General features: G+C 44.6%; 1 protein-coding gene and 1 pseudogene across 2 annotated transcripts in view; both read right to left on the minus strand.

Moving 5' to 3' along the window:
* Nucleotides 1-17,950, minus strand: part of LOC306758213 (serine/threonine-protein kinase BRSK2-like) — a gene marked incomplete at both ends in the record, with an annotated part of 156,758 nt that overhangs the window by 131,198 nt on the left and 7,610 nt on the right. The gene's annotated exons all lie outside the window — the stretch shown is intronic.
* On the minus strand, nt 316-827 carry LOC306757942 (U2 small nuclear ribonucleoprotein B''-like; annotated as a pseudogene). Its single transcript has one exon. The product of its transcript is annotated as a U2 small nuclear ribonucleoprotein B''-like (transcript).

Raw genomic sequence — 17,950 nt, forward strand, 5'->3', positions numbered from 1 at the left:
TTTGGAACATTTTCATGTGACGCACGCACACGCACACGCACACACAGATAAGGATATAATGTCTGCAGGAGAAGAGTCATACGAACAGCAGAAGCTGAGAAAACACCTGGACATGAGCATCAACCTCTTTTTTTTTTTTCTTGCAAAACCTATTTCTTATTATTAATTTATGAAAAAAAAGTTTTTTTTCCCTCTTGATTCAAACAAGAAAAGACGAACTGAAAAAAGAAACATTGAAGTAAAACAAAACAAATCTCTCCCACATATGTGGGATCCCGGCCCCTCAGAGTCTCCGTCTCCATCCACATGTGAGAACTACTTCTTGGCGGAGGTGGCGGTGATGCGGAAGCCCCGCGACGCGTCTTTGGCGACCACGGCCTGAGTGTCACTCTCGAACTCCACAAAGGCGATGTCGTGTTTCGGTTGAAGAGCATCGACAGCATCGTCTCGTTGGTCTCCTCGAGAAGGTTACTGAGGAACAGGACGTAGTTCGGCGAATTGTTGCCGATACCGCCGGCTTCTATGTGGCGTTAGCAGCCAGCTCCTGAGCCTTCTTCTTCTTCTTCTCCATGTCGCTGTACATACCCTTCATCTTGCTGATGACTTCTGAGTCGGTCTTGGCGTACTGTGTCCTCATGGGGTAGAAGGGGAAACCCTGTAGCTGCCTCAGTGCGCTGGCGGCCAGCTCTCTCCGTCTTCATAGCCACGATGTCGAGTGCCTGTCCGAACTGCGAGAAGAGCGCGTAGAGCCAACGCTTCAGCTCTTCTTTCTTGATCCTATCGTTGATGTTGTTGATATAAATTATGTGGTTTGGTCGAATATCCATGGTTAAGTCTGTTCTGTTCTCACATCGTTTATATGTGACCAACAGGAAAGATCTCTTTAAACGTGCATGTGCCCAAACGCTGGTAGCCGTCCGAGTGAAGGATGGAAGGGTCACGTGGAGGAGAGACGGAGTCCTCCAACACGCCATTCAGATCGTTTAGCTGCGAGCGCTGAAGTTCTCGATGCAGCACCGGAGCAGGAGAAACACTGCGTCTGCAGCCTAACTTCCATGTGGTTGGCGTGTTTCTGATGCTACCGCCGCCCATCATGGCTTTATTTGCTGCATTGCTGTTATACTTTAGTCTTTATGAACTTACTGCATGTTTTTTATCATATTAGATGTTTTATTTATTAACAGTCTGTCTGTAATCCTGCTGGCGATTAAGTTCTGAATAAACTAACATTACTTCAGAGTTTCATATCATTTGGGAATAAAAGACAAATGAAGCCAGCAGACCGGCTGCTGCCACAGGATTCACAATATAATCATCTTCCTCTGTTTTGATCTATGAACTGAAATGTATTATTATAACTGATGTTGGTTTTGTTCCTCAGCAGGAGCCGTGTGTCGGGAACAAAGTGAAAATGCAGAAACGGTGAAATATTTGCAGATATTTACTGTGATGATGCCTGCGAGCCAGCAATTTTCTCAAACATCAGGGGAAGAAAAAGCTGCAGCAAACGATCAAACCGGCAGGAAAAGCTCCGACAAGCAGCCAGCCTCCTCTAACCCCATTCCAACGGGGCCCGGGGCCGCTCACAGCGGTGAAGTGCAGGTTAGTTACTTCCCAAATGGCACCAAACATTTCCAGCAGTGTGACAAATCTACAGTTTGTGACAATCTCTGTATTTACGAGGTGGCCCTCCTCAGTCTGGAGGCGGATCTTCCATCAGGCTGACAGTGATGATGAAGACGGACCGACGAAGAGGCCGGCAGCCCTCATCTCTCAGATGCAGCCGCCGTTTCATCCTCACATCCATCGCCCTCCTGTCCCGACTCCACCCTCATCAATCTACAAATCCAGAGAATTTCTTCCATCTCTAACTCATCGTCTCTCTTTATCAATCTGAACGCTGCGACTCACAACCACCTGGACGAACTCTCACAGAGCAGCTGTGGGCGAATCCGACCACCCGACACATCTCACAACCATACATCCCATTTTTCACAACAAAAAAAAAGCAGCTTTAGACGGAAAAATGATCCAAACTGGTGGTTTTAATAAAATGCAATGGCTAAGAAGAGAAATGACTGGATACTGTAGGGACTACTTTTCAAGGCGGACTGATTTACAGATGCTCTGGTGACAGGAAAATCTTATAATAAGTATAAATTTCCACTTTTGTCACAATACCATATCATATCAATATTATGGACAACAATTCAGTGTTTGCCAATGTCTCAAATTCAGTCACAATCCGATTTCTCTTCTATTTAGGATGAAAGAATATCGCAGGTAACTGAACGGAGTCATTTCTGTTCATATCAAAATCACAAAACACAACTAGAACATCATTTAACATGTTCATTGCTGAGCAGGTAGTTAATCAACGTAAATAAAAAATAAATTAGTAATAAATGGAAACCAACATGCGAGGGGAACTCAAAATACAGCCGTTTTCAAAATAAAAGCATGTTATAGAAATGGGTGTTTATTAGTGCTCTGACGATACGCTTTTGTCCAGATTCGATTCAATTCCGATTTTTTGGGAGCCGATTTGATTTAAATTGCGATTCTCACAATTCTCCGATATTGTTGATTTTTGTAGATTAGAAAAAAAAAAAAGTGTATAAAACTTTTGTTTTTTGCTTGGCATTTTTCTTGATTTCAATGAGGAAAAAACAAGACAGAAGCCAGACCATCATTCTGCTGTTATAATGCCAAAAAAGACAAGTAAAAAGATCAATAAAAATGATAAAAAATTTAAAATGGATTGTTTTTATTTATTTAAAAACAAATTCAATTTTTTAACAAAAAAATCTATTTTAAAATTATGAAGCAAAAAATCCCGATATTTGGTTATTCAATTCGATTTCCCCATCCTTAGTATTTATATTTTTTGATTGAGGTTTGCATTTTAAAACGATGTTATTGGCTCATTGACCACATGATTGATATATAATGATCAAATCCAACTTATACAGCACTTTTCATACTAGTGTTTTACATAATAAATGATGAAAAGTCCTTTTCTAAAGTCTTCTGAATCAACAATCATATACAGAACTTAGACATGCACCATTTTCTGCTGGTTGTTGCTGCTTCAAACTGGAGAGAAAATGATCAGTATAAACACAACGGTTCCGAGTCCAGACTACTTGAAAGCACCGAGTGTTTTGGAAAGTGTCCTGTTGTGTAGATTTACACCAAACAGCCACCACTTAATCATAGCTTCAGTGATCAAAGGCCCTCATTGTACGCCGGGAGGACTGCTGCCAATTAGGCCTGACCTCGCATCAAGGAGCACGATTGGGCCACAAGGAGCCGTCTCTTCTGGCTGAGAGGGTTCGTAGCTGGGCTGAAGGCAGACAGCAGCTGGCAGAGAGATGGATGGGCAGCGTGACCGAAGTCTGTTTTACTAAACACTGTGATCAGTCATTAAGCGTCATTAGTTCACCTCAATTACAGTTAACAAATCCAACCACCACACATCAGTACATGCCTCTCAGCTAGACCCGCTCATGTCCTCTGGGGCTCAGAAAGCAGATTTCATCAGATCTTCTTACGTTCAGTAAATTAGTCACATCGTTCACATACATGTCCTGATCAACACAGGTGTTACACGTGTGGTTCACCTGTGAATCATAATGAGCACCCGGAGGCTTTACCATAGACATGAAAGATGGATGGAGCCTCCGGTGGTTAAAAGTGAAGCCTATGCAGAAGTGCATAAAACTGCAGTTCCCCCTTCATCCACTAGGGGCTGCAAAACCGAGCAAATCCCCAGAGACTCCCATGTTAAAAAGACCAACTTCACAGCAGAAATAAACATGTTTACAGTCTGGTTCAAAAATCCATTTTAGGTTTAATAGGTCGGGTTTACCTTCATGACAACTGTGGGGGGAGTGAATTTTTTTCTAACTTGCCTGTTTAAAAGTAATTTAATCTCGAAGTTCGACATATTTAGGGTCGTCTCCTTTTGATTGACAGGTACCCAATCTCCCGCTTCAAATCAGAAGAACGTAGAACAACCGCGGTTTTTTGGTCTGTTAACAACGTGACTTAGCTTTAGCCCGTTTACCTCCGTTAGCTGGTTAGCTCCTGTTATCTCCAGGTTAGCTCGGTTAGCTCTTAGCTACAGGCAGCTTGGAGTTCGCTCGATGTCAATCATCCACCATGACGCTCACAGCCCCCCTCTCACCTCTTTGCCCATATTTGTATTTTCTGGGTGAGACGACGCGCATGCCCCTGCCAAGATGGTGATGGTAGGAACCGCTCACCGAGCTTCAATTCAGCTCTTCAGAAACCTACGGGTGACGTCTCGGAGGCTCCGCTCATCTCTATATACAGTCTATGGCCTTCACGTGTGGAAATGTGGTTTTGAAAAATTTTCATGAGCGTGTTGGACATGAGGAACATGCAGGTGTGTTCATGTAGAACTCATCTGTAGTATCATTGGTCACACGGCGCTGCATGTTCTCATCACAAGTCATGTGGATTTTCTGCAAAGGCCCTCCTGCCCTGAAATGACACTTCTTTTACTTCTTGCTTTTTTTTTTTTTTTTTTTTTTTTTTTTTTACATCTGAGCTTTTATAACTCTCTGATTTACATGCAGAGTCGTGTGCTAATGAAGTCTGGGTGAAGACGTGACCCAATTCCAAACTGAGGCACGTGTAATCAAAGAAAAATGAGCAAAAGTCTCATTTTCCAGAAGCAAAACGCTGCAGAGGCGATCTCGTCCGCCGTAAACCCCTGGAGGTAAAAGCTCTTCTTTTGAAAACAATGACCTTTGCAATAATGCTGCGCTTCTGCTACAGCGGGGGCCGCGTGCTGGGATACAGGAATTGGCATCATGTCATTGGCCGATAATGTGTGTATAACCCCCCATCTACAGTTCCAGCTGTGGCATCTCCAGCTGTGAGAGCAGGTTCCACTTCCACAGACCCTCACAGACCATGTAATGCAGGCAGCATGGTGCCTTTGTCACACCTGCCGTCTAATTGGCTGTGCCACGGTGCCAATCAAGCTCTAATCAGCAATTTCAACCAATTACAAATGATTACATCATCGCTTGGATTGGTTTCCAGACATGGACGGCAGCCAAGCCATCATCCCAGCTCATCCCAAAGTCTTTTTCTTTGTCTCTAAATCCATTTTTTACTTTTTATTTTTCAGATCTTTGGCTTTTTTCTGTACTTATTCATAACTGGGTTTTTTTCTGCAAGCTCTGTTTTCTCCATCCCCTCCTCCATCCCTTCCTCCCTCTATCCCTTCCCCCCACAGGCTTTTATTCACCCTCCACTCTCATCGCCCCCCCCCACTCCCTTTCACTCCATCCACTTCTCCGCCCCGCCCACCTGCCTTTCCAGTTCCAGAGATGCTTGCAGCGTAGTCTTTGTCTTTGTCCTGTGTGGACGTGGTTGTGTGTGATGAGCTCTGCTGGCAGGGCTCCAGATCTGAGCCAGGTTGTAGGACCGTCAGAGACGCTGGCTTGTATTTTTAGTTGTGGCCTGGGCTGCTTCCTGCTCAGAGAGTCCGTCCCCCCCTCCTCCGCTGGAGCCGGGCCTGCTCTGAACACAAACCTCACTGGGAAATGTTTCATTTATTGCTGAAGACACAAGCGCAGGTCCTCTACCTGTAAATAAATCTGCTCCGTCTCGTGTAAATATAACAACTCCGTGACGCTGATCTGAGCCTTTACAGAGAGATTTCTCTATTCTCTCATATTAAATGTTTTTAAAATGAGCAGTAATGTTTAATAAAAAGGGAAACGTCTCCAGACTGATGCATGATAATATCTCAACGGCTGGACTCGGTGCCCTGAACGCACATTTATCAGATGAAACACCATGTAGGTTTTATTTGCAAGCTGAGCGGCTGCATGAGAGATTGTATTCACATTTCTAAGAACGATTATTCTGAGGAGAGCAAGGTTCAGGTAATGGGTTGGATGCATTTCTGTCTTATTTTCAGAGATGGAGGCTGGATGAGAGTCTTCCAAAGCCTTGCATGAACGATTTGATCCAATCGCAGTCACTTCCACTCCAGGAAACATCCAGTTAGTCTGGTTCACATGGTGGCGCCTGCAGACCTGCAGCTCGGAGGTGGCGTTTAAGGAGTCACAGCCAGGGAGGTTAAGTAAGGCGACTTGACTCGGTTTACGCATCCACACCTCCCACTGTGTTACTGTGCCTGAGGCAGAGGAGGACTGAAGGGGACAGGATGAAGGAGAATGGGACAGACAGACTAATGAGCTAAGTTTGGGGCTGCTGACTAACAGATTATTTCTTTAAAGTAACAGCAGCTGTGCGTCCATCACCCTGGAACTACGCAGAACCTAAACATCACAACAAAAAACTGTTGATGGAAACATTTCCATTCAGAAAAACATCTCAAATGTCACAAAGATGTTTTATGCTCTCATGAGCTGTTTTTTTTTTTACAGGTGTGTCCACACAGAAGTACATCCCTTTCTTCTGCATTTACATTATACCAGATGTGATGTAATGGGTCATGTGACCAGTTTGTTTTAAGTAAAGATGGCGCGGTGTGTATATACTATAGACCGTATATGAAAGATGGGCAGAGCCTCCGATGGTTAAAAGTGAAGCCTATGGGGAAGTACATAAAACTGCAGTTCCCCCTTCATCCCCTAGGGGCTGCAAAACAGAGCAAATCCCCATTGACTCCCATGTTAAAAAGACCAACTTCACGGCAGAAATAAACATGTTTACAGCAGAAATAAACATGTTTACAGCAGAAATAAACATGTTTACAACAGGAATAAACATGTTTACTGCCTGGTTCAAAAATCCGTTTTAGGTTTAATAGGTCAAGTTTACCTTCATGACAACTGTGGGGGGAGTGAATTTTTTTTCCAACTCGCACGTTTAAAAGTAATTTAATCTGGAAATTGGGCATATTTAGGGGCGTGTCCTTTTGATTGACAGGTACTCTATCTCCTGCTTTAAGTCAGAAGAACGTAGAACAACCGCGGTTTTTAGAGGGTTAGCAACATGACTTAGCTTTAGCCCGCTTACCTCCGTTAGCTGGTTAGCTCCTGTTATCTCCAGGTTAGCTCGGTTAGCTCTTAGCTACAGGCAGGTCAGAGTTCGCTCGATGTCAATCATCCACCATGACGCTCACAGCCCCCCTCTAAGCTCCACCTCTTTGCCCATATTTGTATTTTCCGGGCGAGACGATACACATGCCCCTACCAAGATGGTGATGGTAGGAACCGCCCACCGAGCTTCATTTCAGCTCTTCAGAAACCTACGGGTGACGTTACGGAGGCTCCGCCCATCTTTCTATACAGTCTGTCGTATAAACGGAGGAGATGGACATCTTTTACACAAAATAAAAGAGTTAAAACATAACCTCCATCTTTTAGAAGGAATTAGAAAGAGAAACGGGGGACAGGGCTTCGAAAAGCCGTGGGGAACCCTGAAACGGCGCAACCTGGCGTCAGTCCGGCCGACCAGATTTCACCAGACGACCAAGAAGACTCACTGGAAACACCTGAAAACTTTAAATGTTCTTTGCTGAAATTTTATCTGGAGAAAAACCGGAACAGAATCGCAGTAATCGATTCTTGGTAAGCTTAAATGTTGACTTTTGTAGTATCAAACTTGTGCGACCAAGCTGGTAGGCAGCATGAGGAGGTTCCAGCCCGGCAGGGAAGAATCAATAACACAATCAGCTGTTTGAAAGACATGATTCGGTACAAATTTCATGGCTGCAACCAGCAAACTCAACTCTTTGGGCTCCATATATCAAAGAAAAACAGACCTAACCGTTTAAGGTTCTTCTAAGAACAACGTATTAAAGCATCAACGCCTTTCTCAGAGCTTCAGCTCCAGTTTGGACTGGCATAAGTGTTTATCTGAGACCTACACACACTCAGTGTGGTGTTGGGCCATCTGGCAGGTGGTGTAATGAGGGTCGCGACCTCCTGTCACACCCTTCTTCTCATTATGACGCCAACATTTTCACAACACCAGCAATCTGAGTCGTTCCTGAACGCTGCTGCAGGTTTTTATTCACAATTCTGGAAAAACTAATTAATTTCAGCAGAATTTCACCAATAAGCAGGAAGATGTGACAAAGTTTCACAAGTTAGCCAAACAGTAACACAGAAGACACCTTCATCTTTATATCTGGGACTGAAGATGACTCCGGCTGTCCAGTCCTTGTTCTTCACAGTAAACAGCTTCCAGTCTAAAAATCAGACCAGCTTCTCTGCACACTGGTTGGTGGGATTAGTGGTAGATTAAGGCCACTCCAACAGGGGTGGTGTTGGAGTGGCCAAACTCCTTTTGTCTACTTATCCAGGACAGAAACCAAAGAGGATCCACCAGGATGCTGCGCGGCGGTCACAGCTGTCACGCTAAGATCATGACTGAGCGTCAACAAAAAAGCCTGCAGATAAATTACATCATATCAGCTCCAAGGTTCTTGTTGTCTTGTTACGTCACCGATGTGATTTCCATGGGGAAAAATTCTCCAAGAATAAACGTGTGTGTCGAAGCAACAAGAGGTCAGGGTGCCGGCAGATTTATGAACGTGAGGTTTAATCCCAGCTGTTTTATTTGGAGTGAAACTGAGCAGCAGTGATCAGAAAGCTAACCCAGGAGGAAGGTAGCACAAGACTACCTGTCAGGTTTGAAGTGTTTATGGAGGATGGAGTCCCACCGGGCATCACATCTTTGCAAGTCACATGCATATACAATTAGTGCACGTAGCGCTGTCAAATATATGGTTACTGGCAAAAAAAAAAAAAAACTCTGTAGAAGCGCCGAGTCTCAGACACATTCAACTACATGAATTTATACCATGGTCAGTGAGAATTCCAATGTCAACTGGCGTATATTAGATTGGTCTAAACGCACAGTTAGTTCGGCAAGTTTAATCACCAACGTAGTCCTCCGCCGTGCGCGTCACCATAGCAACGCGTCACACACGCTTCAACGGCTGACCATAACATAATAACAGAAGACGCTGAAATATGGATTTTGAGGTCAATTTTAACATTTTTGGACCAAACAAAACATATGATGACTGGGAAGAAGAGGAAACAATAAAAGAACAAGCTAGGCAACGTTACAAGCAGGTAACATCAGAAGAACTCAACAAGATTGAAAATGAAAAAGATGAAGAGAACACGAAATTCTGTCTACGGGCTCAACAAAAGACTCAGCAGCATCCCTGCCAAAGAAAAAATCCAGCGAGGAAAAGGCGCCAGTGTGTTTTAATAATTGCACAATCAACGGGAACATTCAGTTAAATTTTGTTTGAAGCATGCGCAATGCATAATTACGCATCACGCAGTTTGCCGATCCACTCTCTGTACTGAAATTGTTTTATTAGCCTAATACATTATTAATTATTATTATTATTATTATTTTAATTTTCAATAGGTCTGTTTATTAAATGTTTTGATAGCCTATTGTTCTTTGGTTAAAAATTTTGGTTTAAAATAGTGCGTAATTTGTAATGAATCTAATTCAACTTAGTTTTAATTTACCAACCCCTGTGCAGATTAACCAATTTTTAATTTGTATGATATATATATTTACAAATATTGTTCCCTACTAGCTATTTCTGTGGTTGTTTTTTAAGTGTGTGGTGTGAATAAATATTATTTATGGCGCATGGCATTCTATTTCTCTTGACAACGGTTGCTAAGACACAAAAACTAACAAAAAGTAGTTCCTATGTTTAACCACATTTAGCGAGTTTACAGCAATTATAAATTATTTCTTTTAGTGTTTACAGTTTGTGGGACCAAGGTATAAGCGGATTAAACAATCCTTACTTATTTTATTGGCTCTGAAGCTCAGAGGAAAAGATGAGAGCTGGAAAGTCTCTTTAACTTCTGGGAAAAGCTGGTTGGAAATGTATGCAAGACGTCCTGATTGCCTTTTTCACTGACAACCAAGTCTCCCTTCAGGTTGTTTTATTTTTCTCCAAACAGAACCAGAAATTAAGAAAACCTGGAAAACTAAAGAGGAACATTTTACATGGAACTGATTAAATCCTACATTTGGTTTAAAAAAAAAAAAAAAAAAAAAAAAAAGTGAAAAAAGACAAAGAAACAAATAAATAAATCAGGTTCCTCTTCAGGGAGCATCCAGAGCAGATGTTGGGAAAATCTCTGCAGGCCGTCTTGCTGCTACCAGCCGACACGGACGTTAATGAGACAAACATCATTAATTAATTACAAATATTCTTTGAATGTATAACCTGTGAACATGCCGACATAAATAATCACCTCTGAAACGTGTCATACTCTCCAACATGTGGTAGACACTGGTAACCATAGATACGGACTGTAATGCACTATTAGAGCCGAGGCGCGACCTGCAGCGGAAACTCCGATGTCGGCTTTAATAGAAAAAATTTGGTGAATAAAATCTTAATAAAGTTGCTATAAACACTTAAATAAAAATTAACTTTAGATTAAAAAGGTTGAATAAATAATGCAGTTGGATGAATTTAATGTAAAAACCTTCAGAAGAACATGTGGTTCACATGTACACGTGTTTTTAGAATATTTTCATGTGATTCACACATAAAAAGCACGTGACTCGCGTGTGAATCTCGTAGATCACGTGACAAACTTACAAACCACATAGGATTCACATGTTCTTAGCATGTGGATCACGTGGAATCATTACAAAACCATGTTTGCACATGTAGATACACATGCGAACCACGTGTGTTAGACATGAATGTTATATGAAGAACATAAAAAAAAATGTGAAAACTTGGAAATTACATGTAAATCATATGTTGGTGTCCACTGACACGTGTGCAGCGAGGTACACGGCCTGTGATGCATCCCCTCTGGTTGACTGGAAGATCCGTTTGCTTTCACACTGCAGCGAATTGCACCCGGGTTCACTTGCAGGAAGAGGAACCGTGTTAACGGTTTAAGCAGCTCAAACACCGAAGCATCACATGATTTACACACAACCTCATGGACCGAGTTCCTTTCCAGTTAACTCCAGTTCACAAACGAGTTTGTGTCTTTTGTTTTAGGCGAAGCCGACTTGTTCACCGCGTGTGGAAACACTGACTGCATACAATTAAAACATGTGTGTGTGTGTGTGTGTTTACTGCAGGTGTGCATGTGTTTACACGGATGCTCTAAAATCCTGCAAGATACTGCACAAAACACACACACATGCATCATGTTTGTGTGTGTTCTGGTTATGAACAACGTGATGGAATTTGTTTGCATTACGAGCGTGTTCAGGAACCGTTTCCGTGAAGATAGATTGAGTCATTTACGACACACACACACACGCCTGGGAGCACTGGTAACTGCCAGTGCCACCAGTAAAGTGGGTATAATGGTGTTTCTCACACCCCCACCCATCACCCACCCTTTAATCTGATTGTACCACATGATTGGACGTTTGTCACAGTAGCTGCGGCTCGAGGAACTGCTGCCGACGGGCCATATGGGAGGACTGGGAGCTTCTTCTGAGGTTGGACTGGGATGGTCCAGAGAAGCGGGACGGTCCAGAGGTCGGACTGGGACGGTCCAGAGAAGCGGGACGGTCCAGAGGTCGGACTGGGACGGTCCAGAGAAGCGGGACGGTCCAGAGGTTGGACTGGGACGGTCCAGAGAAGCAGGGACGGTCCAGAGGTCGGACTGGGACGGTCCAGAGAAGCAGGGACGGTCCAGAGGTCGGACTGGGACGGTCCAGAGAAGCGGGACGGTCCAGAGAAGCGGGACGGTCCAGAGGTCGGACTGGGACGGTCCAGAGGTCGGACTGGGACGGTCCAGAGAAGCGGGACGGTCCAGAGGTCGGACTGGGACGGTCCAGAGAAGCGGGACGGTCCAGAGGTCGGACTGGGACGGTCCAGAGAAGCGGGACGGTCCAGAGCTCTGACTGGGACGGTCCAGAGGTCGGACTGGGATGGTCCAGAGGTCGGACTGGGACGGTTCAGAGGTCGGACTGGGACGGTCCAGAGGTCAGACTGGGACGGTCCAGAGAAGCGGGACGGTCCAGAGCTCTGACTGGGACGGTCCAGAGGTCGGACTGGGATGGTCCAGAGGTCGGACTGGGACGGTTCAGAGGTCGGACTGGGACGGTCCAGAGGTTGGACTGGGACGGTTCAGAGGTCGGACTGGGACGGTCCAGAGGTCGGACTGGGATGGTCCAGAGGTCGTACTGGGATGGTCCAGAGAAGCGGGATAGTCCAGCGGTCGGACTACCTGCCTGCTCGCTGAATGGACATGAAAGGGTAAAAGGTGGATGAGGCGGCGGGCTGCAGGCGAACTTCTGGGCTCACCACCATGCTAATCAGCAAATTGAAAAACCTCATTAAGGTTTTGGGCCTGCCTAGACTCCTCATCCATGACCGTGTCCTCTTTGCCGTGAAATCGCTCGATAGCCGAGGCCCTCGGTCGTCCCTCGGTCGGGGGTTTTAAGGGACGAAATTTATTTATCCATTACGAGATAGCTCCAACTTGGAGCGAGAGTTTAAGGCTGGATCAGAGAGAGGGAAAGTAAAGCAGCTCTTCAAATGATAATTTCCCCGCTTCACTCCTGGACACTGCGAGTGCTGACTCCAGGGAAAAGTCCAGGATGATTCTGGAGAAGGATGAAAGACTTTTACTGAGAGAGAGAGAGAGAGACGGGGATTTACGCTCAATTTCATTAAGTTTTTGGCTGTGGGAAGAGTGCTGCAGGCTCATGAGGGGCTTATCTGGAGACATAACCCATTCCTGTTTGATTACCAGCTATTGATTGAGGCTTTAAATTGGTCTCGGTTGGATATGACAGCATGTGAAGTTGGACTATCAGCTGTGACAGGAAGAGGACTGGACAGTAGATAAACAGCAGATTCTACTGACTACTGATAACTTCCACATGCTTCCGATCAGTTGATCATTAGTCATTATTGGCCAATATTTGTTCCACGTGTTTTAATGTGCAGAGCAAAGTGTTGAGATAATTAGAGAAGGGCACCACTTGTATTTGTGAGAAGTTTTCAGAAGGAGAGATCATATTCAGATTAGGGCTGACTCCCTAACTAACTCATTTTATAACATGGTTTGGGTAAAAACTCGATTCTGGTTGGTTGCAGGGTGTCCGTTACAAAGTGATATAGGACACCAGTTCTGTCAAACAGCACAACAGTTCTAAATCATTGCTCAGGCTCAAACGTATCTGTGGCAACAGAAATGTTAGTGAAAAATGGGCTGACTGCAGCGATTAAAGGCACAGAGATCAATACCTTCAACATCTTCAACATCATGTCCGAACTAAAGCCAGTAAATAATCTGCTCTACATACCGTTAGCTGTGCTCTTCCTTGGAACAAATAACCTGAATATGTTCAGTTTAGGCAGCAGAGCTTTTTGTGTCTCACTGTAATTTTTATGAAGGAAAACTGATGCTGAAAACCAGCCGATAACTTTTATCTGCTTCTGCATTTAAAGACAAAACCTTCGTTTCTTCTCTGCTCTCAGTTTTCAGCAGCTTTCGCTTTCAGTCATGACTAATGACGTCACCTTCTCAGTACGATTAATATCAGAGAAATAATCAGGATTAATATAGACCATAAATGTGTAAAATTATATGAAAACCCCTTACGGGTCTTTAAGTTGTATTTATTTCTGACTTTATTATCTCATCTGCTGTGTGCAGATATAAATGCTATATAGTGACTGGATTTCTCTCAGAGAAAACAGATGAAAAGACTCCAGGACCTCTACCTGGACCTGGGAGACCTCATTCTGGAAACCATGTTATAATAGCAGAAAAAACATCTGGCCAGCTTTGACTCCCAGCTGCTGTTTGACACATAAATAATATTGGAATGGTGGAAATTGACTAATAAAACCATATATCTGGAATTGAATACAACCACTTAAAGGCATCAACTTCCTGCTGAGTTGGTTACGACTGCACAGAGAAATTTTCCACTAAAGGTTTTTCATGTTTTTGCAGATTTCTCAGTGACACGTCATTGACTGATGGATAATCCAGCATCCATCTTGCATCCTGTCTCTTCACGGAGATCTCTCCAGCCAGTGAAAGTCAGTCTTATCTTGACTCGTGTTATATATCTTGCTCTGTCTCTTTCTTTTCATCTCTACCTCTGATAATGTTTTCTTGTGGTTCTTTGCTGTCAGCCAGGGTGCATGTCCGAACAGCCGGTGTGTTTATATTGTTTAGCTAGCGTGAGGCGTCACGTAAAGCAGCACTCAGCTGGAATGTCACATGGTGTCCAGGAAGAAAAAAGTTATGAAGGTGTTTCTCAGTTTCAGGACTCTGCAGGACAATCATGGCTCCAGAAATTAACTTGGTAGACATCACCATATCAGAAAACTAGTCCAGAGATTTAAGGTCAGAAAGCAGACAAATGCATCTTTAAAAAGGACAATAAGTGGAAATTAATCACTTCTGGATTGAAAGAATTAACAAATGTAGATATGAAGATTTAAAGTTTTGTCTTGGATGCAACAACAAACAATAAGTTACTTCCACACAAGCTACACAAAATGGTGAAACGGTTTTGCTCAGTGAGTTTGGTCTTTGCAGGTTTGCTTGCAGATGAATCAAATGGGGGAAGACGTGGAGGGAGGTGTGGCTCATGACACTTTGTTTTGGTCAACAGGCTCAACGTCGACCTTGTGGTTTTGCTTTTTGGTGCTTTAAAGATGCATTCCGTAACTTTCTGAACTTAAAACTTTGCAACCCGGACTTGCTCGATGACACAGTGACATCTATCGTGTATTTCTACAGCTGCTACCCAGCAGCATCTAGAGGCTGAAAAACCAACACTATACATTGTTTACATCCAGGACACGACGTGATGCTTCGCTTCACGGTATAAGACAGAACTGGCTGTTCTGAACATGCAACGTCGCTGATTCAGCAAAGAAACAAGATTATTAAAAGAGAGAAAGAGACAAAACAAGAGTCATGGTGAGATGGTCTTGTGCTGGCTGGAGAGAGCCAACAGGTCAGGTAGGATGCAGGATGGAGGCTGGGTTAGCCGTCGATGGGGGGCGCTGATGGGAAAATGGCAAAAGTTCTGTCTTTAAGAAAGTACTAACATCGTTCAACCAAGTTTCTTTATTTCACAAGACCATATGATGCAAAACTTTGCTTTTTGCACAAGTTGTGCAGATCAGCTGGCATGGTTCGGACATGAAAAATGATGATATTGAAGGCTTTTAAAGATTAATAAATTGTAGCATTAAACAACAAAGTTAAATATGAAACCAAGTAATCAACACATCCCAAAAAATGACTCATTAAAAGGCTTTTGAAAGACTATGAAGCTGAATACTTGCGGTGTAACCTGGCGTTCCCATGAGCAGCTGATGGTCATGAGTTTAATTGTTCAGATGCTTCCAAAATGAAAAACTGAACTGTTGCCCATCTGCTTTGTTCACATGATGCTGACGGACAGCTGCCAGCCGCAGGGACGTCTTCAGCCTCGACATTAACGGGTGTTGAAGTCGTGCTGAAGCGCTGGTGACTGATGGAGCCTGGTGACATCGCTGCTGCTCAGCAGGAACTCAAAACCTCATTTCCTGCAGCCCGACACACTTAAACGTCCCCAACACTGCATTAAGCATGCTCGGTAGTTCACTTCAAAGCCAATCAGAGCTGCCACAGCAGGTGGAAATGTGCTCTAACACACCAACTTCTCTAGATGCTCCAAAAACTGTCTGCTAAGAACAAAACGATCGGCCACATTTAATATTCTAAAACTATACTGGCGAGTTGATTAAAACTCTTCCTCCCACATCATAAACATAATTGGCTGGAGACAAATTCAGGACACGAGTTTGTACGTACAGGCGAGGTAATGGAGCTGTGAGAGCAGAAGAGTCCCCGGAGGAAAGACAAATCACTCGTCTATCTGCAGCAGGCAGACAGGACAGATGGGGAACGCAGAGAGAAGGTCAGAACTGGTTCACCTCCAACATATAAAGCAGCCTGCGATGGTCCAGCAGGAACCCAGCTGTCCTGGAGTTCCTAGCGGTCGGAGCACTTTATCTACCTTCGTCCCAACACGTCTACGCTCTCAGGAAGCTGGAAACATTAGCAGGGAAAGCTGGTCTTTAGGATGATTCTACATCTGGACCAATCAGCTCCATCTGAGACAGAGCAAAGCCAAACATACAGAAATGGAGATTATCCCACTTCCTGATGGAGCTAAACCAGTTAGGACTAAAAGGAGACGATTAGTTATACTCTGATGACTAAATATTTCAGGGTTTTGCTCTGTTGGATGTTCCCGCTCATCACCGTGTCTCGGACTTTTCAGTCATCAGGAATCAGGAGGTTAACCGAGCTTTAGTCCAAACGGCTGCGATCTGCATGAGGTTCAGGAGGTACAGGAAGAGACTTATACACAAATAAACTCACAAATTAAATCAAATTAATTTTAATCATCCATCCATTATCAGAAGTGGTTCAATGTTGCACCACCATGAACATGCAGCAGAGCCATGGATCACCTCCAGACCTGGTTTGGAAGGAGCTGATCCAGAGTGCACGCTGAGCTGAAGTTTGTGGGTTAGATTTTATCCACTATAACATGTAACTGACTTGTTAACCCTTTACACCTCAGCCTGAGGAGCTTTCAGCAGCAGATACCTGCTACGGCCGACAGCCTGAAGCCACTGAGGCAACGTGTCTGCAGGTCGGCTGCAGCTCAGAGGGACGGCATCGGGACGAGTTTGTGTGAAACTGCAGACAAACAGGATAAACAGACATTATGGAAAATTTCATTTCATCTGATCTCAACTTTGTTTTCCTGCATCAGCTTCACACTCCTTAAAGAAGCGTCCGCACCAGTCTGCTGTCATCCAGAAACACGTCACTGCGAGCGTGGCGACATCAGAACTGAAGGTTAACGTCCATCCGACTGAATCCAGACACACACAGCTGATTCCCTTCATGAAGACTCAAACAGTTTCACACCGCTGTCAGAGCTTTGTTTGTCACTTCTCTGTTCCTGCCCCCCCACCCCCCCACCGCCTCTGAATGCTGGGGCATGTGCTGACAGAGGGAGGGGTGTGTGGGAGCTCCTGCTGAGATGAAGCTGTGGATAATCTGGTGAACAGAGACGTTAGCCCGGCTCTGAAGATGGAGACCATGCCGCCTCCCCGTCACGACTCATTCCAGCGGCGGGGACTCAGAGGCGGAGCCGAGCTTCGTCCCGACAACCTCGGAGAGAAGAAGTGCTCGGAGAGTGTGTGTGTGTTTGGGGGGGGAGGAGGAGCAGCAGAGATGCAGAGCGGCTGAGAGGCTGGGAAGGAGTGATGGGGGGTAGTTTCCCATTCCCTGTTTAATGGCCCAAACCCCCCACCCCCTCACACGCTGAGTGGCGGGGGGGGGGGATACCTCCAACCAGCAACAGAGGAGTGTGTTCCACAGGTTGCCATGGTAACCGAACCCCCCTCTCTCAGCCAGGAAGGTGAACAAGGGGGAAAAAGAGGCAAAGCCAAAAGAGATATTGCATTGGGGGGGGGGGGGGGGGGGGGGGTGTCACTGGCCATAATTTTCATTTCTCCCTCCAGTCTACGAAGACTGAAAACCTCCCAGCAGCCTTTTTGTCTGCCAGCAGCGTTCTGGCCCCTCCTCCTCTGCTCTGAGCGCGCTCAGTGAAACTCTCCTCCGTTGTCTGACAGATGGAAGTTCAGCGACTCAGACGAGAGACGGAGAGACGCTCCGCAAAGCGAAGACATGTCTGCATGTTCACGTGTTTACTACCGGTTACTCTTCCGATAATTCAGGCCACGACGTTGCCTCGTTTGTCTAGCGCTGTCTGACACGGACACTGTAGAAGAAGAAATTACAGTCTCCGTGGCAAACTGTGCGTGCGTATTAACGCCATCTTTATATTTTTAATCACCAAATGATTTTAGATTTGTTTTAAATTATTAGTATCAAACACTGATCAATTCGCTTGTGGTCTCGCT

The sequence above is a fragment of the Telmatherina bonti genome (genome assembly GCF_933228915.1).
Source record: "Telmatherina bonti genome assembly, chromosome: 1".
Taxonomy (NCBI): domain Eukaryota; kingdom Metazoa; phylum Chordata; class Actinopteri; order Atheriniformes; family Telmatherinidae; genus Telmatherina; species Telmatherina bonti.